Below are 21,603 nucleotides of genomic sequence, written 5' to 3'. Positions count from 1 at the left end.
ATTTTAGAGGAGCTTATCTCTTTAACCAGTTTAACTTCATATTAACCAGATAAACTTTAAATCTTCAGTACTCTCAGGCACTTCTAGTAGAAATTTGCCAGTTGAGATGTTGCTTTTACATTGCTGCCAAGTGGTTAGTTTTCTACTTGTAATCATCTATGTGTCCAAGACAGCAAGCACTCTGTTAATCAGTTTTTCATCACTGTGATGAAATGCCTGATGTAAGCAATTTAAAAAAGAAAGGTTTTCCCAGTGGCTCAAAGGCTGGGGTACAAGAATCACAAGTTCAAAGCCAGCCTCAAAAACTTAGTGAGGCCCTCTTTCAAAATAAAAAATAAAGCCTAACCTGGTGGTGTACATCTGTAGCCCTAGCTACTCAGAAGGCTGAGGCAGGAGGATTTCGAGTTCAAAACCAGCCTCAGAAACTCAGCGAGGCCCTAACCAACTCAGCCAGTTCCTGTCTCTAAATAAAATATTAAAAAGGGCTGGGGCTGGGGCTCAGTGGATAAGCACCCCTGGATCAACCTGGTACCAAAAAAAAAAAAAAAAAAAAAAAAAAGGAGGAGAAAGAGGAGGAGGAAGTAGAAGAGGAGGAAGAGGGGAAGAGGAAGAGGAGGCAGAAGGGAGGTTGTTTTTAGCTCCCAGTTTTGGAAGTTTCATTCTAGGGTCTCTTGGCCCAGTGGCAGCATAGCACATCCTGATAGTAGAGGAGGCCTGTTCATCTCATGGCAGCCAGGAAGCAAAGAGAGATACAGAAATTGGCTGAGGTCCCACTATCCCCTCCAAGGACCTAATTCCCTCCCACTAGGTTCCTTCTCTTAAAGGTTTCACCACCTCCCAATATTGGACAGGACACTAAGACTTTAGCACCTGGGCCTTTGTGGAACACTCCAGATCCAAACCATAGGAGACACCTTGCTCTATATATGGCAGAATTTCACATATGGACTTCTGGATTCAGGAAAGCTGACTGGACAGAGAAAGAACCATAAGAAAAATTTAGACTATTATAGTATTAAAGTAGGTTTTGTATAATCTAAAGGAATTAATTTAATAAAACTATTTCTATTCATTGATTTGCAATAAAGGGGAGGAAAGGTGGTGATGGGAGCCCACAGGTAGCTAAGACAATGCTGGGTAACTGAGGATTGGTGGCTCCCAAAAGTCCTGGAGACAACTTAAAAAGTAGATGTGTGTAACACTACATAATTTTACCTGGTATATCCCCTGCCCATTAGTTCCAATTCTTTCTCCAAAACATTCAACTAAACACATGTGTTAGGAAGAAATTCAGTAGTGGGCTAGGATCTCCTTTCTCTACTGATCAGATTTGGTTGGTTTGACAACATTTTTAAGTGCCAAGCATGCCCGATGCTTTGAGAATAAAATAAGAGTCAAGAAATTTGGGCAAAGTGGTGCGTGTCTGTAATCTCAGCAACTCAGGAGGCTGAGGCAGGAGGAACATTAGTTCAAGGCCAGCCTCAGCAACTTAGTGAGGCCCTAAGTAACTTAGTGAGAGCCTGTCTCAAGATTTAAAAAAAAAAAAAAAAAATTAAAAAGATGAGAATGTAGCTCAGTGGCTAAGTGCCCCTAGGTTTTAATCCCAGTACCAAAAAACCAAATATACAACACCACACAAAAAACAAAAGACATTTGATCTGTTCCTGCCTTCAGACTTTGCTTAGTGGAAGCAGGAAACATAAATGGCATTCTTTCTTATGTCAATGAAGCATAACACAGCATCTGGCACATAGCAGGTGATATCTGATTATTGGTGGAGACAGACACCTAAACCAATAATTTCAATATTGATCAGTAGAAGCAATAAAAGTAGACAGGACAGGCCCCTAACCCAAACTCTTTGAGTCATAGAGTATTATGTTATTTGGGCCAAGAAAACTGGAGAGAGCTTTCAGATGGAAGGAATACTGTGAATGAAGTCATGGAGATATGAAAAGACAGGATGTTTGGAAAAATGGCAAGCAGTGTAATGGTATTAAAGCTGAGTTCTCAGGGTGGATGACTGAAATATACAACTTGAGCAGTAAATACAAATGGGATTCTGTAGGCAATCAGAAGTCATGGGAAGGGTGGTAAGCACAAAACGCTCGCAATGTATGATACTCACTATGTATTGGGTATTTACTATTGGCCAGATACATGTTTGTGAGATTTACTTACCTTTTCTCATTTTATAGAAGACAGACCCTCAACACAGAGAGACGGAGTCACTTGCCCAAGGCCACACTTGAAAGTGCCAAGTTTGGACTGGAACCTGGGTCTTACTCACTGCATCAGGAAGCAGGAAGAGTCTGCAGACTTTCACAGAGAAGTAGTATAATACTACGGTTTTGGGACCTCATTAATCATGAGGGAAATGCAAATCATAAGCACTAGGATAATCGGTAGGATCACTAGAATTTTAAAAATTAGATAACAACAAGGATTGGAAAAGATTTGGGGAAAAATGAGATATTATATCCCATTTGATCCAAATGTATGATATGTCAAGGTCATTGTACTGTCATGTGTAACTAATTAAAAAAAACAAAACAACAACAACAAATATATATATATATATATAGAGAGAGAGAGAGAGACAAAGCAAAAAAAAAAAAAAAAAAAAAAAGATTTGGGAAAGCTGACCCATATGTATTTCTGTAAAATGGTTCAGCTGCTTTGGAAAACAGTCCAGAAGTTCCTTGACTGCTTCAACACAGAGTTACAATATGACCCATTTATTCCATTCCTATATGCTTTAGACTAAATATTTATATGTTAAAATTCACTATTTAAATGCTCAATATGATATTTAGAGGGGAGGCTAGGGGAGGTGATTAGGTCATGAAGACTCTGCCATCATGGATGAGATTAGTGTCCTTCAAAAAGGGCCTCACAGAGCTGCCTTCCCTTCTATCATGTGAGTTTACAGTGAGAAGACAACCTACGAACCAAAAGTGGACCTGCACCCAACATCAAACCTGCTGGCACCTTGCTCTTTGACTTTCCAGCCTCTAAGAATATAAGAAATAAATTTCTGCTGTTTATAAGTCACTCAATATATGACATTTTGTCATAACAACCCAAACAACTAAGGGTATATCTGAGAGAAATAAAAACACATATCTACATAAAAATTGGTACATGAACATTTAGAGCAGTATTATTCATGTTAGCTAAAAGGTGAAAACAACCGAGATAGCTATCAATAATTAATAGTTAATATGGTATATCCTGACAATGGCATAATTTATTTAACCATAAAAAATGGCATGTGGTTGGCTCTCTGAGGTTCCACCTCTATGGAAAATATTCTTTTTAAAAAATTCATCTGAAATATTACAGAGACTAATTTTGGTTCAGCATGAAGAACTTTTCTCTCTCCTGTCCCTCTTTTTCTCACTAAAATCACAGGCAGCCTAATTGTAATGACTATTTCAGAATGTAATAAATTCCTCATTGATAAAGGTTTTAGGAAAAACTATCATGAATGTCTCTTAAGAATACTGTAGAGAAGTGTTTACATAGGGTTGGAACTTAGAGGAGATACCCTGATTTCTAAATTCTATGACTCTGTGGATTGTGATTCTTGACCAGGATGAGATAAATATTCAGGAAAGCCTGTTTATGACTTGGAACATCCACTCATGTTTTTGGATCTCTTTCTTCTACTGCTGAAAATACAATAAAATAAGGCTAACTCTGTTTAAAATAAAGAGAATACTTAAAAAAATTCATCTATACTGAACATATACAAGCTTTTTTCTTGTCATCATTCCCTAAACAATGTAACAATTATTTTCATAGTATTTACATTGTATGATAAATAATTTAGAGATAACTTAAGGTATATGAAAGGATATGTGTAGCTAAGAAGCAACTACTATAACATTTTATATAAGGGACTTGGGCTTCTGCAAATTTCAGCCTCTTTGGGAGGGTCCTGATACTAATTGTCTAGAGATACTGAAAAATAACCACATTGATACATGGTACAAAGTGGATGAAACTTGCAAACATTAAGCTAAGGGCAAGAAGTCAGTCACCTAACCCCATATACGAACTGATTTCATTCATATGGAAGTCCAGAACAGGGAAACCAATAGAGATGGATGGATGGTAGATTAATTGTTGCTTATGACTAGGGAGGAACAGGGATATTAGGGGTGACAGCTAAAGAGCACAAGTGTTTCTTTTCAAGATAATGAAAATGTTCTAAAATCGATTGTGATAGTGTTTGCACATGACTGGGAACACACTAAAAGCCATTGAAGTGTATACTTCATTTTATTTTGCAGTGGTAGAGAACTGTACACTTTTAAAATTTTTTTTTAGTTGTAGATGAACAAATACCTTTCTTTTGTTTATTTATTTTCATGTGTTCCTGAAGGTTGAACCCAGGGCCTCATACATGCAAGGCAAGAGCTCAACTGCTGAGCCACAACCCCCTGGGAACTGTACACTTTAAATGGGTGAATTTTATGGTCAGTGAACTTTATCTCAATAAAGCTATTTGTACAATGAAACCTTAAAGGTCTCTGAAAGGAATCATATCCAAAAGGTCTTATGATACAACCAATTTTTAATTCCCCACAAATGGGTCAATTTAATTCAGAGAGTCTTTTTCTTATTGAAACATAGGGCCATGTGTAGGAAACAGAGATATTTGGGTTTAAATCCAAGGTTTACAAGGTTTGAACCATTGGACAAGTGCCTTAACCTCTTTCTAACTATCCTTTTTCTCACAGGATGCAGTGGTGCCTGCCTGTAATCCCAGCAGCTCGGTCAGTTGAGGCAGGTGGATCACAAGTTCAAAGCCAGCCTCTGCAACTTAGCAAGGCCCTAAAGCAACTTAGAGAGACCTTGTCTCTAAATAAAATATAAAGAAGGGCTGGAAATGTGGCTCAGTGTTTAAGTGCCCTGGGTTCAATCCCTGGTACCAAAACAAAACAAAAACAAAACCTTTTCCTTATCTATCACATGGGAACAATATTGGGAAATACCCACTTCCTAAGGCTGTTGTGAGGACTGAATAAGAGAATGGTTTCCCAGCTCTCAGCATAATGCCTGGCTCTGATAGCTGTTCAGTGCACATTGTTCATCATTATATTTATTAATTATAATACATAGAGCAAGTAACTTCATAAAATCTTCTGATTCCAACAAAACAAATAGTCAAATCCATTTAAAAATCAAACTATCATGGTATATTTCATTTTGTCATGTAGACAAAAAAATTAGTTTCTCACATCCATTAGAAAGGTTACTATCAAAAACAAACAGAAGCAGGGCACAGTGGTGTACATCTGTAATCCTAGCAGCTCAGGAGGCTGAGGCAGGAGGATCTCAAGTTCAAAGCCAGCCTTAGCCACAGTGAAATGCTAAGCAACTCAGTGAGACTCTGTCTCTAAATACAGTACAAAATAGGGCTTGGGATGTGGCTTAGTCGAGTGTTCCTGAGTTAAATTGCTGGTACTCAAAAACAAACAAACAACAACAACAACAACAACAACAACAAGAAAGCACACACACAGAAAGTAGCAAGTGTTGGCAAGGATGTGTAATATTGGAACTGAGATGCACTGTTTGTGGGAATATAAAATGGTGCGGCAGCTGTGAATAACAGTATGGCAGTCCATTTCCTCTAAAAAGACCTAGAAATTAGACCAGAAACTTTGCAACTGCTGGAAGAAAACAAAGTGTCAACATTCCAACATACTGGCATAGGCACCAACTTCCTTAGCAAAACCCTCAAAGCTTAAGAAATAAAATCATTAATCAGTAAGTGGGATGGCATTAAATATAAAAGCTTCTGCACAGCAAAGGAAACAAGTGTGAAGAGAGAGCCTATGGAATGGGGCTCTCTCTTCACACTTGTTTGCCAACAACTCCTCTGACAAGGAATTAATATCCAGAATAGATGAAGAGCTCAAAAAACTTAACACCTACTGAGTGTGGCGGTGCATGCCTGTAATCTCAGCAATTTGGGAGGCTGAGGTAGGAGGATTGCAAGTGCAAAGCCAGCCTAAGCAACTTAGCAAGACCCTGTCTCAAAACAAAACACAAAAAGGATTGGGCATGTGGCTCAGTGGTTAAGCTCCCCCTGGGTTCAATCCCTGGTACCAAAATAACAACAACAACAGCAAAACAAAACTTCAACACCAAAAACACAGAAACAAAAACAAAAACAAAACCCCACAGAATAACCCAATGAGCAAAATACATGTTAAACAGACATTTCTCAAAAGAAGAAATACAAATGGCCCACAAATATTTGAAAAAATGTTCAACCTCCCCAGCAATTAGGGACATGCAAATAAAAACTACATTGAGATTTCATCTCATGCCAGTTAGAATGACAATCATCAAGAATACAAATAATAATAAAAATTGGCAAGCGTATGGGGAAAAAGTTCACTCATACATTGTTGGTGGGACTATAAATTAATATTATCACTTTGGAAAGCAGTATGGAGATTCCTCAAAAGACTAGGAATGGAACCACCATGTGACCCATCTATCCCACTTCTTGGTATCTATCCAAAAGAACTAAAAGTGGCATACTATAGTGACAGAGGCATATCTATGTTTATAACTGTGCAATTTACAATAGCCAAGTTATGGACCCAGCCGTGATATCCATCACCTGATGCATGGATAAAGAAAATGTGGTATGTATATACACACAATGGGGTTTAACTTAGCCATAAAGAAGAATGAAATTATGGCATTTGCTGGTATATGGATGGAACTGGAGAACATTGTTCTAAGTGAAATAAGCCAGACTCACAAAGTCAAGGGTCAAACGTTTTCTCTCAAATGTGGAAGCTAGAGCAAAATAATGGGGGGTGGGGAGGAGTGTTTGTGTGGGGTAATCCTATGAAAATAGAAGAGACATCAGTGGAGTAGAGAAGGGATTGAGGGGGAGGTAGGAGGAATGGAAAAAAGGAGGAACTATGGAATAAAATTGTTAAAAATATGCTATGTACATGAATGAATACACCACAGTAAATTCTACCTTTGTGTTTGTCTATAAAGAACCAATTAAAGAAATAGTAAATAAATAGAAGAAAGACTAGAACAGTAGAGGAACAAGTATAGAGGAAGGGTAAGAGGAGGTGAGGGAAAGAGGAAGTCCTGGGGACCGACATGGAGCAAATTATATTCCATGCTTGTATAATTATGTCAAAATGAACTCTGCTATTATGTATAACTATAATGCAATAATTAAAAACATCTTAAAAATTAAATATAAAATTATATGATCTACCAATTCTACTTCTGGACATAAACCCCAAAGTTTTGAAGGCAGATCTTAAAGATATTTGTACACTCATGTTCTACTATAATACAATAGCCAAAAGTTGGAAGCAACCTAAGTGTTCATAGATGGGTAACCTGAAAAACAAAAATATGGTATATCTACACAATAGAATATTATTCAGCCTTTAAAAAGGAAGGAAACTCTGGGGGCTCAGGGATAGAGTGCTTGCTTAAGATGCATGAGGTCCTGGATCTAATTCCTAACACTGCCCAACAAATAAAAACAAAACAACAGACAGATGGACCAAAAAGGAAGGGAAGGAAATTGATACATGCTACACAGGGATGAACCTTGAAAACATCATGCTAAGTGAAAAAAGCTCAGTCTCACACACATATGTGTACACACACACACACACACACACACACACACATACTGTATGATTCCATTTATATGAGACACCTAGAGTAGTCAAATTTATAGACAGAAAGAATGATGATTGCCAGGGAAGAGGAATGGGGAGGGTTTTTGGTTTGTTTGTTTTTATTTTTTAATGGATACAGAGTTTGTTTTGCAAGATCAAGAGAGCTGTGGAGACAGGTTGCACAACAGTGTGAGGGTACTTAATGACTTACACTGAAAAAGTGATTTACATGGTAAATTTAATGTTATGTGTATTTTACAACAAGAAAGCAATGCCTGCCTGCCTTATTAACTGGGGGTCTGGTTCAGGATAAAGATGCAGGTTCAGGATAAAGAAATGGCTTTGGACCTCTGCAGACCTAAGGCTAGATTCTGCTTTACTGCATGTTAGCTGGGTGACCTGGTCAAATTCATTATATACTCCATTTCTATAAGAGGGAAATTGTAAGGAAGGAAAGACCTCTCTACTCAAGAATGAAACAGTAACTAAAGAGGACTGTATGGGAGCTACATTTTTTTTTAAATGAATGCTACTTTTAAAAAGACATTAGCATACACAAACCCAAAGACCATGTAACTATGGCTGCCAAATAAAATACAGGGCACCCAACTAAATTTGAATTTTACCTAGACAAGTTTTTTTTTTTTTTTTAATCATAGATTTTCATGTAAGTAGGTGCTCAGTGGTAGAATGCTTGCCCTGGGTTTGATCCCTAGCACTGCAAAAACAAACACAAATACAATGTTACATCATGTCTTATGCAGTATTTAGAACAACAACAAAAAAAAATGTTGTTTATGGGAAATTCAAATTTAACTGAGTATTTTATTTGCATCTTTATTTGCTAAATGAAAACTTGACACATAGCATTATGGTTTTCATCATTCAGATAAGTGACAAAGGTTAGCTCTACAGGGAAGGAAAAACCATTCTTCATTCTTGTCCCAGTTCTTGGGTTCGCCTATTATCAAAGGGACACAATGGGCATATGGCTTGATGACTAAAATGACAACTGATAATGGGACTGATGCATTAATCTTGCATTCTCTCTCCTAATTATAATTGGTTTGAAACAAACAAAAATATGAATGGGTTAACTGCGTTATTTCTGCTTTATTTCCTATTTCTGCCTCTTACTTCATTGAGCATTGTGAAATATCCTTTACCATGTGCTGTACTCCCCACCCCACCCCCTGCATTTTTCTCAAATGCAGCTTTTTAATCTTTGAAAAAGGTGGCTCTAGATCACTAAAAGGGAGCCCCGCTTTGATCAAATTAATAACAGTTAAGACAGCCATCCAACAAAACTTTAATGAGGGACTCTCCTTCCACCTTTGAGCATCTAAGATGTTGAATGTGATTTAAACACTCCTGGCCCTACTTGCACTCTCCTGCCGGGGACAGTGCCATGTCATTAAAATGGAGTCCACTGAGAGAGACAATAGTCACATTCACTGAAGCACAGGAGCCAGGCCTTACCTCACACAGTCACCTCATATATGCCACACCGATTTACTTGACTTGCTAGCTAGGATCCCTCTGCTCCTCCAGGGAAGTTGGTGTTTGATTTGAGACTCTGGAGTGTGGTGGTCACAACCTGAAAACCAGTAGGCAGGAGACATGAAGCTTGGTTCAGATTCTTCTGCCTGTGCACCTGGGATTTGAGGGTGTCACTGACCCTCCTGGAGCATCATTTGTTGTGGCAGAACCATGGGGGATAATGAGTGCCCTTGAGAGCAGATGAGGAGGTCCCCACCCAGAGCTCTGAGGACAGTGCCAAGCCTAAGCTGGTGCAGAAAGGGCACTTTTAAAGCTATTGAGAATGCCAAAAATGGGTTGCTGACCATCCTCTGTCCTCTGCTCCATCCCCCACTTCCCCTGCTTGCCTTCCTGTGCCATGCTGAGCCATGGTCTTCTCTGACCAACTCAACTGCATGGAGGCCCAACGGGACCATCATGGAGTCCTGAAGTGTTTGAAAAGCCACGCCCCCTTGTTTTAGTCAGTTTTGTTTTGTTTTGAAGCTGCAACCAAAGGATCTGAGAAGAACAATTTGAGAAGAAAAAGTTTATTTTAGAGCTCATGGTTTCAGAGGTCTCTGTTCACAGAAGGCTGGCTCCATTCCTCAGAGCCTGAGATGAGTCAGAACATCATGGCAGAAGAATGTGGTGGAGGAAAGCCCCCGGAAACATGGCACCAGGAAGCAGAGAGAACTTGGCTCAACCAGAACAAAATGCATATCCCAAAGACACGCCCACCAGTGACCCATCTCCTCTGGCCACACCCTACCTGCCTATGGTTAATGGTTACCGCCCCGTTAATCACTATCAGGGGATTAATGAACTGATTAGGTCAAGACTCTCATGACCCAGGGATTCCACCTCTCAGCTTTCTTGCATTGTCTCAAACGTGAGCTTTTGGGGCTTACCTCATAGCTAAACCATAACATGCCTCCCCTTGAAGGGATGCAATAGACTTGAGAGCTTTAATTTCAGTTTATTGAAATGACAAATGTAAACACCCAGTTTTCTAAGGCTTCTTTTGTTGTTGTTGTTGTTGTTTTTCCCTTTTCTATTTGGGTGCTGGGGAATTAAACCCAGGACCTTATACATTCCAGGCAACAAGAATTTTACTGTTGAGGCATATCCCCAGTTTTTCTTTCTTCTTCTTTTTTTATACTGGGAATTGAACTCAGGACCTCACACATGCTAAGCAGGTGTTCTACCAATGAGATATACTCACTTCCTAAAATTTTAAGTTAATGTTAAAAGTCTAGCTATTCTATTTATAAATCTGGTAATTTTTTTTTTCTTTTTTTTCTTTTTTTTGTGGTGGGGCAGTGTTGGGATGTTGGGAATTGGACTCAGGGGCACTCAAACACTGAGCCACATCCCCAGCCCTATTTTGTATTTTATTCAGAGACAGAGTCTCACTGAGTTGCTTAGTGCCTCACTTTTGCTGAGGCTGGCTTTGAGCTTGAGATCCTCCTGCCTCAGCCTCCAAAGCCACTGGGATTTCAGGGATGTACAACTGTGCATAGTTATAAATCTACTTATTTTATGTAAAATAAGTAGAAACACCTTTGATTAGTTTTTCTTTTTTAAAAATTAAATTTATTTTGAACTGATACAAAAAAAAGCATTAAAATTGTACATATTAGTGTGTATGCCTTAATATATGTATACAGTGTGTAATTGATTAGTTTTTGATTGTCTCCAGTTGAAAGGACTAAATTTTCCCTTAAACTATGAACACCATTTACCTGACATATTAGTTTCCTTACAACATTCAAACTTCAGTGCTAAATCAATACACTTAATTTTTTTTTCTAAACAATCCAAATGTCTGCTCTGATTTTTCAGTGAATTACCTTAACAAGAGAAACCTTCCAATGGTTTTAAAAGTTTTCTAAAGCTGGTAAATTTGGAGTTATAAATAGCGTGACTCTCAAATTCTAGAGAACATTCTAATAGTGTTTACAAACCAAGTAAAATTATCTTAAAACATTCAATTCATCATCTATAAGTCTCAAAATTACACTTTCTCGATTGTAGTCAGCAGATGCTGGAGACTGTCAGATGGAGTCTGAGAGCCGTAGGCGGGACTGAAGGGGTCCCAGATTCTGGGTTGACAGAGACAAGTGTCTTGCAAAGAGCTGGTGTGTGCGTACAGCAAGGAGGATGGAGCTGGAGGGGAGAGAAGTTCTGTTTAAGACACTTATTTGGAGAAGAGTATAGAAAGAGCTGGCTTTTGTGGGACTGAATTTTGGGGGGTAAAATTCCATCATCAGAGAAAGTGTAGGGAGAGAAAAGAGCAAAAGCCCAATGGAGACTGGGAGTTTGGAGGCTGACTGAAGCTAATCATGGACCCAGAGGAGAAATCCAGGCCCCGTGATTTTAGCTTTCTGGAGCAAAAAGTCATCCTTGGAGGAGCCGCGTGCTCCTTGCACTTGGTATGGTTTTATTGTGTCTGTGATAAGTCTTCAACTTGTGGGCTCAGGTTTTTCTCTCTGTCAGGTCATGATGATAATAATACTTTTCACTGTCAGAGGAGAAAAGAAATTGCCAATGAATGCCCAGCTTACTTCGAAAGAAAGTCACTCTTTTAAAATAAAAGATGGGGCCCAGATTTGTAGCTTAGTGTAGAGAACATGTCCAGCATGCATGGGGCCCTGAGTTCAATCCCCAGCATACACACACACAGAAAAACAAGAAGTTAGCTGAGCGGAAATAGGTAGAGGGGCAGAAACTGGAGAGGCACTTGAATAATCAAGGAGAATTCAGAGTCACCAGGAAGGGAGGTGGGAATGGGGGAAGAACAGGCAGCCACAAACTACCATTGCCTACTTGAACTCCTGAAATGGGCCCAGAAAGTGTGAAATAGGAAGCTCTTCAGTTTTCAAAAACAAAAGCATAAATAAAATCTCTTTGTTGTCAGAGCCTTTGGATTTCAATCTGTACTACCCAGGGAAGGACTCAGTCAGTACCCACCCATGCTGGGATTACTGGGAGGCAGGGTTTACTGCCACTAGCACTACTCCTAGGGAACCTGTTTGCACTGAAAAATCTGTAGTCCCACTTGGCACATTTGAGGGAGTAATTTTCTATTATGTAGTTAACCAGACTCTCTGAAAATTCTCCGAATTTGACTTCCTCCAACAACAAGTCTCTGTATCCATTTCTTCCTTCCTTCCTTCCTCCCTCCTTCTCCTCCTCCTCCTCCTCCTCCTCCTCCTCCTCCTCCTCCTCCTCCTTTTTTTGTGGTCGTTTTTCGGTGTATCTTATGGGGACAGCCTGGGAAACTTCTCTATTTTGGAGTATTACGGAGACTTCTTGTGTCCTACTTCATACTTAGCTTATAAATTCATTTTTTAAAAAATATTTTTAGTTGCTTATGGATCTTTATTTTATTTATTTGTTTATATGCAGTGCTGAGAATTGAACCCAGAGTCTCACAAATACTAGGTAAGTGCTCTACCACTGAGCCACAACCCCAGCCTATGAAATTTCATTTTTATTCAACAAACACTGCAATTGGGTGTGTCAGGTACTGGTTTAAAACAGGGACAATATAATCTTTCTTTTAGAGGCAAGATAAGGCCCAGAAGGGTTAAGTTAAGGTGCTTGCTCAAGGACACCCAGCTAGTTTAATAACAGCAAAAAAAAATTAAAACTCATGAGTCCAACTTTGGAGCTTATGCTCTAAACCACTCTAGCACACTTCCCCATTAAACATTGTATTTATAGGGGATTAAAATCCACTACACACAAGAAAGAAGGCACTTTAATCTTTTTTTATTTGGGGGGAAGGGGGTACTGGGGATTGAACTCAGGGAGACTTGACCACTGAACCACATCCTCAGCCCTAGTTTGTATTTTATTTAGAGACAGGGTCTCACTGAGTTGCTTAGCCCCTCAATTTTGCTGAGGCTGGCTCTGAACTCACAATCCTCCTGTCTCAGCCTCCTGAGCTGCTGGGATTACAAGCATGTTCCACTGTGCCCAGCACTTTCATCTTTTAAAACAATAAATAAATATAATATATTCTTCTAGAGAATTAAAACATGCTCTGAAAGCATTCATTCCCCATTTGTGGTCACTTTTCTCGAACCCAAAGTGAGATTCAATATAGTTTTATTTTTAAAGAATTGACAGTTAAATAGGAAGATTGTTGCCCCAACAGTTATATTTTTTAATGGGAGAATTTGAAATTAAGTAATGTTTATAAGGATAAACTGAATTTCTAGACTTTAGAAATAATTTACATTATAAAGAACTTCCTTACTCTCTCTGCATGAATAGGCTTAAAATATGGTGATGACTATTATTGTTCACAATATGATAGCTCTTACTTTGAACACACAAAGTGCTCTAAAATCACAAATTAATTGTTAATGAGAATATTGCTCTTGAAGAGTTGTATTGTTCATAGAGAATGTGATTGTTCCATAGAAAAGACTGGGTTTTTTGTATGTTGTCATAATTTTGGGTGGATAAAAAAAGCCAGCATCTGGCCAAGTCATGAGTTATTTTGAGTCCCCTATTTTAACTTCAGGTATGGCTTAACTGAACAGATTTAGGATGCAGAGATCAAAAAATGTCTTGCTGGGGGTGTACCTCAGTGGTGGGTGCTTACCTAGCATGTACAAGGTCCTGGGTTCCATCCCCCAAAGGAGGAAAAAATTTTGCTAATATTATGATTAGAAATCTTTATTCAGCAAATTTTTCTGTTTCTATACATTTGTACTTTTATCTTCATTTTCAGTAATAAAGTTTCATTTGGAAAATCCTGATATTGTCTCCATTGATGAAAACACCTGAATTCCTGAAGGTATTTAGATGTTCCAAGAAGCCAGTCATGAGAAGGGTAGTATCTATCATGGTTGAGCATCTTGGGAGAAGTCCATGTGATAACTACACTGAGTGAAAGGGAAAACACAGGGGAGAGAAGTCGATCTCTTTCCATTGGGAGAATTATCTTTACTGAGTGAATCTATTATTAATCTCTAAAACTTCTTTCATCTCTACAGAGTCTATGAATTCTTGTATCTTCTAAAAGTCCTGCAAAACAGACATTTGTTAATGGTATTAGATGGCATAGGTCATGTATTAACACAGTGGAGGAGGAGGAGGAGGAGGAGGAGGAGGAGGAGGAGGGGATGGAGGAAGGGTTTGGTGGCACAAACCTGTAATCTCAGCTACTCCAGAGGCTTAGGCAAGAGGATCAAAAGTTTGAGGCTAGCCTGGGCAATTCAGTGAGCTCTCCATTCAAAATAAAAGTAGTCTAGAGATGTGATTCATTGGAGGAGTGTTTGCCTAGAATGTGTGAGGACCTGGGTTCAATCCCCAATACCACCAGAAAAAAAAAAATCCTACATCTTTCTCACCAAGTACACTGGGGACAGGGTCACCCTCCCAGGCTTTTGTCTTCCATGTTATAACTCCATAATCAAGGGGGATCTTGCAGCTCTGCCTCCTTGACTACCTTAGTAATGGATGAGACAACTGGAGTGTTGGGCCCTGCCTCTTCTACATTTCTACCTGTGAGACTCACAGGTCCACAGCCCGTCAAACACTATTAGTCCCCTGGCTCCTTCTAAGGTAAAGTGTGATGAGTCACAAAGTGAGAACCATTTATCCAAAAATGCATAGGTCTCAGTCCCTTTCTCTGAGGGTGAACTTGGGGAATTGTATCCTGAGTAGACTATTTGTTTGCATTATTATCATATACCTTATTCATGTTTACAGTATTTATAAACAACAGGACAAATGTAGTTCCTAGGACAGTGTCGTATGTGTCCTGGTATGGCTCATACCTGACACAGTATAGAACATGTGGAAGAAGGTCAACAGAGCCTTGTTGAACAATGAGATGAACAAATAAGACATTCTGCATCCTCAACTTCATGAGGCATTTCTTATTGCTATTCTTTCCCAGCTTATCACATCACTCTTATACCAGTGTTGTATATTTTAAACCACTGAAACTACTTCTGACTCAGCTGTAATTCATCTTAATGAGAACTGGAAACTATGGTCTTGCAGTTCTTGTAGCATTTAGGAAACAATAGGAAGTAAAACAAGGTGAATTTCTGTCTTAGATGTAATTGCTGCTATTGTTTTTCCCTTACCTGAATCTCTTTCCTAAGAAGCAAATTAAGTCTCCAGATAAATTTTGCTTGATAGACTCATTGGTCAGATCTTTAGTCAATCAATCAATAAGTCATCCTTTGAACAGAAAAATGCTCTGACTACCATCGGCATGTATGGCTCTTCGTTATTTGTTCCTAATAGTAATGGGCCTGTGTTAACCACATTCCTTCTCTCATCTAGTTCCCTGGCTGGTCAATGGCACTCCTCTTGTGAGGTGGTTTGGCCCTGTCACCACTGCTCAGATTAAGGCCTGTCTTGATATTTTGGCTTTGGACTTCTTAGAACACACTCTCATAAATGAGCTAATGGTCCTTGGCTAGACTCCTAAAAATAACTTGTTTTGCCTGCTGTCTTGACATCTGACGGCAAAGTTGGTGATATGTATTATTAAGTAAATGTGAATTTAACAAAAATGTGTTGTGGTTTATGCACTGTTAATCTTATGCTGTGGTTTGAAACAATGTCAGGATTTCTACTGACTCTAGAGGTTACATATTAATTTGAATATTTGTGATAATGGGGTTCTTTCTCTTCTCTGAGTGAAATGTTTTATGCAGGTTTTGGTTTTCTCCTTTACGCCTGGTGTCATGCAACAAAAACTTTGTGCATGGTCATATTTTCATCTGTGTGCAGGCTGCCCCCTTGGGGTTTGAACATTAGTATTTGCTGATTTTTCCTGCCATATACATTTAAATGCAAAGAGTTTCATTTTAATGCAGAAAGCCTGGAAGTATAAGGGGGTATAATTTTTCAATAATGAGCTTAGTATGTATCCAAAGGTAATGGGCAGTTTTATATGGACTATTTATAAACTACTGAAGGGGGAAAAAAGCACACTACATTCTTGTTACTAGGATAAGGCAAACTAGATAAAAAGACTCTTGTTTGTTCAAGTTTAACTGATTTATACCAAAAGACTGAATAGATTGAAATTGGTATTTCAAAAATACAGCAGGCTAAATAAAAAATACTATACAACATTAATCCCAAGTAGTCATTTTTCCCTTTCTGTCTGCAGTTTATTAGAGTACTTGCAAGGATAAAGGAAACTGAAAAATGATGATCCCATGTTTGAATTATTGATAGTCTCAAAACGGCAATCTAATATTTTGACTTTGGCCTCTTGGCTTGATAACATCTTCAGTTATAGACCAGATTGTTCTTAACTGGATATGATCTACTTTCTGGGTTTTCGAAATGAAAAACAAAACAACAACAACAAAAAGATTAATCACATTTCATCATACTCTAGCCACTTGTTTACCAAGAAATACAGTAATTCTTTTAATGGTATTAAATGAGTAACCAGACTGTTGGTTACAGTCTTTTAATTGTTAATAGTCCACCTGCACTTATCCAATCTTTCTCTTTTTCAGTGTTCATATGTTCACAGGAACTCAGTCCAAATGCTCAGGAGTTGGATAAGTTGTTTAATATGCATATTATAAAGATACTCAGACTATTCTCTGTCTCTGAGAGGTGGGGACAGACTTCAGCAAGGTTAATCCTTTTCCTTGTGATAACTTAAGCACTGGTCAGTGAGGATATGGTTTGAGTGCTTCCATTTGTATCAGCTATCTTTCCATCACGATAACAAAATACCCAAGATGATAGCCTTTTAAGTAGAAAAGATTTATCCTGGCTCACAGTTTCATAGAATTAAGTCTATGGTCCCTTGGCCTTATTGTTTTGGGCCCGTGGTAGCTCAATATATCATGGCAGGGAGTGTGTGGTAGAGCAGTGACTCACTTCATGGTGGCTAGGATCAAAAAGGGGGTGAGTAAAGGGACTTGTTTTTCAAATATCCCCTTCAAGGATACTACCTAATGACCTAACTCCCTTCCACTAGGCACTCCCCACCAAATGCTCCACTAGCTCCCAACAGTGCCACAGGCTGGCAACCAAGACGTCAACACACGGGCCATTAGGGGACATTAAGATCTAAGCCAGGCTGGGCACAGGGGTGCACACCTATAATCACAGCAGCTCAGGAGGTTGAGACAAGAGGATTGCAAGTTCAAAGCCAGCCTCAGCAACTTAGCGAGACTGTCTCAAAATAGTAAATAAAAAGGGCTAGAGATGTAGCTCAGTGGTTAAGTGCCCTTGGGTTCAATTTCTGGTACAATAAAAAAAAAAAAAGTCTAAACCATAGTACATATCAAGCTGATGACTAAAGATTGACAACCACATTCAAAGCCCCAAATAATATTGCATTTGTTCAACTGCACAGGTAAACCAGGGGCCAGGGTTTCTTGATCTTCAGTGAGTAATAGATTCAACAGAGAGGTTTTTAATGGGCCATATCCTTAGGTTCTATATCTGGACCCTTCCAAATCTCACATACGTGAAAGCTGAAGAGTTTCTGAGGGTTTTTCCACAGCTCAGAGCCATGATTTCCTTGAGGTACATGAGAATAGAATAATCACACCGTTCCCTGTTAGAAAACTTATACTCTGTATCTACTTAGAGATGCTGGGTTTCCTTTGTCTAGGTGGGCTTCCTGCAGGCAGCCTCCCACTCCTCATGTAATATGAAAACTGCCCCAGTCTCTGGAGCCAACCTGTTTGCCCTCCTCTTCTTCCAGTCCCCTGGGGTCCTGGGTCATCCACACTCAGCATTGAAGAATTATTTGTGTGGCTGTTGTGTGAAGACTTTTTAGACAAGTAGTCCTAGTAATCCTAAACCCAAAACCAATTTAAAAAAAAAGACCCTGGGGGTTAGGGGTGGCTTCCTTAAAACATACAGAAATCAACTGAAAGTCTTTTATTTTCTTGGCCTAAAATTCTTCATTTTACATAAGCAGTTTTTGTACAAACTTTTTTTTACTCTATATAAATGTCAGTACTTCAGATTTTTCTAGTTAATACAAAAATTTTAGATTTATTTCTAGTGAGAAAGCCAAACTGGTAAAACTTGCTTTATACTTCATTTAAGAAATAGACAAATCCCTAATCATTGATCTACCTATCATGAGCCTTAAACTTCTGGAAAAGAGCCGCACTTCAAAACAAACCAAACCATCAAAGCAAATACCAGTTAACAATAACATCTTCTAGATAGTTCTGAAAATAGAGGTTGTAAAAATTTTATGAAAATTCAGGAGTCTCATGATAAATGTAACTTGTTTTATGATGCAGGCCACAGACTCATTATTAAGCTGCAATAGCACCTTGAATCTATTATTTTTTATCCTAATCATGCTTCCTCAAAGCAACTGTCTTGATAATTTTCCAGCATTTGAGGAAAACATTGGTTCAATAAAACCATCATGACTGATTTTTGGAGGAAAATGGAGGACACTAAATCAATCAATTGATTGATCCATTCATTTATCTATCATCTGTCTGTTTTTGGAATGTCTAACCTTGTTAAAATATCCTAAATGATCATATTTTGTATGAGCATCAGATATCTCAAGTTATTATAACCTATAAAATATACAACACTGGTATAAGAGAAAATGAAAATTTTCTATTTGCCTCAATGATTGTTTATTACTCACAAACTTCTACTTAAATGCATTTTGAACAATCAAAAAGCCAATGGAATCTTTACTAACATCCTCTGTAGATGTTAAAAAATTACCCCTCATCATGGGAAAAGCACATGAACAGGGAGAAAGAGAAATAGCAGGAATCCAAAAAATAGCAGTTGGCCAGAGCTTGTGACCAAAGTCACACCATTTTGAGGAGTTCGTTTGCTGATATCAGAAATGTTTGAGAAAAAATAATTTCTTTTTAAAGATTAAAAAATAAAAATGTTTGGGGACTGGGTTGTGGCTTAGCAGTAGAGTGCTCACCTAGCATTTTCGAGGTGCTGGGTTCGATTCTGAGCACCACATGAAAATAAATAAATAAATAAATAAAATAAAAATTAAAAAAGATAAAAATAAAAAATGTTTGAATCCTAGCTGTTTTGATATCAAAATGACCTAGGAAGAATATTTAGCCACACAATGAATATGATGACTTTAAGCATGTGGCCCTGGTTAAGTGGGCCTTTAGAAAATAAGATAAAAACACAGATATTAAAAACTATATTTTTCTGTTTATTTATTGGATAGGAGAAAGCTAATGCTATTTCATCTTTTTGGAAACACAGCTAAACAAAATTTCCCAGGTTCTCTTACAATTAGTTTGGGGCCCTATGACTGAGTTCTGGCCAATAGAATTTTAGTAGAAGCATCAAAAATCACTGGAGGACAATTTAAATCACTGGACAATTTAAAAATCTCCCATTTACAATCTTCACTCTATGCTGTGAGATCTTGAGGGGGAAATAGATGGAAAATGATCTCAGTTTCTTATGGCCAAGACAGAAAAACCCTTGATCCCTGAATAACTGTGTGGAGTAGAGACTCCCACATAGGCCATTGCATCAGAAAAATGCACTGAGGTTGGAGGTTTATTTCTCCAACAGCTAGCATTACTTACTGTTATGTCAGAGGTTAATTGCCTTGATGTCTAGCCTATGTTGCTATTGAGGCCTGATCAAAGGAAGTTAAGTTACTAAGGGTCTACCCTTGATGGGGATATTGGGACCTCCCTCTCGTTTGATTCCCAGCTGCCATGAAGTGAGCAGTCTCTTCTACCCACACTTGATTTTGCCATGATATACTATCTTGCATAGGCCCCAAAGTATTGGGCCTAGTGGCCGTAGACTTAAACCTCTGAAATAACAAACCAAAAATAAATCTTTGCTCCTATTAAGTCAATTATCTCAGGTATTTTGTTTCAGTGATGGAAAGCTGACTAACTAATACTTTTTACATGTAGTAAATATGTATTTTTGTAAATATCTTAGAATCTGCTATTTAAATATAGTCTTTGTTATGTTATTATACCTACATGATATTTTATTCTATTTAAAGGTATGAACTTTGGCAATGATCAATATAGTACCTCCCTTTGTGTTTTAGAAGGTATATGTAAACCCTTGTTAGAATTACATTCAGCTATATGTGAAGAACTATCTAACAATCAGACCTTAAACAATATAGACATGATTTATTTTTTTCTTAAATCAACAACTAATATCTGTTTTTATTTTTCAAATGCAGAAAAGTAGAAAGAAAACCAAAAATCACCCATATTCCCATCACCTAGAACTAATAAGTTAACATGATAGCTTATTGATTTTTAATTTTTCACTATTTATTTATTTTTAATTTTTAAATGAAAGTAATATATATTTAAAAGGCACAAAATGATGTATATAGAAGTCAGCTGATTACTTTAGCTAATGAACATATCTATCTCTTCTCATAGTTATCATTTGTGTGTATATATGGTGAGAACACTTAAGATTTACTCTCTTAGCAAATGTCAAGTATGTAAAACAGCACTGTATTATTAATCATAGTCTCCATGATGTACATTGAATCTCCAGAACTTATTTATCCTACACAGTTACATTTTTGTGCCTTTGACCAAGATCTTCCCATGGGCCCCACCTCTGGTAACCCCTATTCTACTTTTGGCTTTCATGAACTAACTTTCCTTCCTTTCTTTCTTTCTTTCTTTCTGCATGAATTTGACTTTTTTTTAATAGTTTACATGAAAGAGAGATCATGTGGTAATATTCTCTATTTGGCTTATTTCATTTAGTATATTGTCTTCCAGTTTCATTCTTATTACAAATGACAGGATTTCCTTCTTTTTAAAGACTGATTAATAATTCCAGTATGCATTTATGTATACCATATTTTCTTTACCCATCTCTTGATAGACACTTAGGTTGTTTCTATGGCTTGACTATTGGGAATAATGTTGCAGTGAACATGGCAGTGCAGATATCTCTTGGACATACTGATTTAATTTTCTTTGGATCTATATCCAGAAGTGAGATTGCTCAATCATATGGTGGTTCTGTTTTTAACCTTCTGAGGAACCCCCATACTGTTTTACATAAGGACTACACCAATTTACATTTCTACCAACATGATTTATTTCTTATAGAAACAAAGCTGGGAAGTAGGCAGTCCTGGGCTGGTAAGATTACTTTAGGAAGTCATTAAATTCAGAAACTTCATCCAGTTCACCTCATCAGCCTCCCTAGAGTGTGGCTCTTATCCTTATGATTCATTATGTCTGTTCAGGCTCCGGCCATCACATCCACATTGTAGACAGTATAGAGCAACAAGAAAGTGGCCAAAAGGCATATTAACTGTCCTTCAGTGAGGCTTCCTACAAACTATGTAAAACACATCCACTTCCAGAATTTGTCACTGGATGTATCTAGCTACAAAGGAAGCTGGGAAATGTAG

Source organism: Ictidomys tridecemlineatus, chromosome 10, assembly GCF_052094955.1.
Source record: "Ictidomys tridecemlineatus isolate mIctTri1 chromosome 10, mIctTri1.hap1, whole genome shotgun sequence".
NCBI classification, from domain to species: Eukaryota; Metazoa; Chordata; class Mammalia; order Rodentia; family Sciuridae; genus Ictidomys; species Ictidomys tridecemlineatus.
This window is presented reverse-complemented; position numbering follows the sequence as displayed.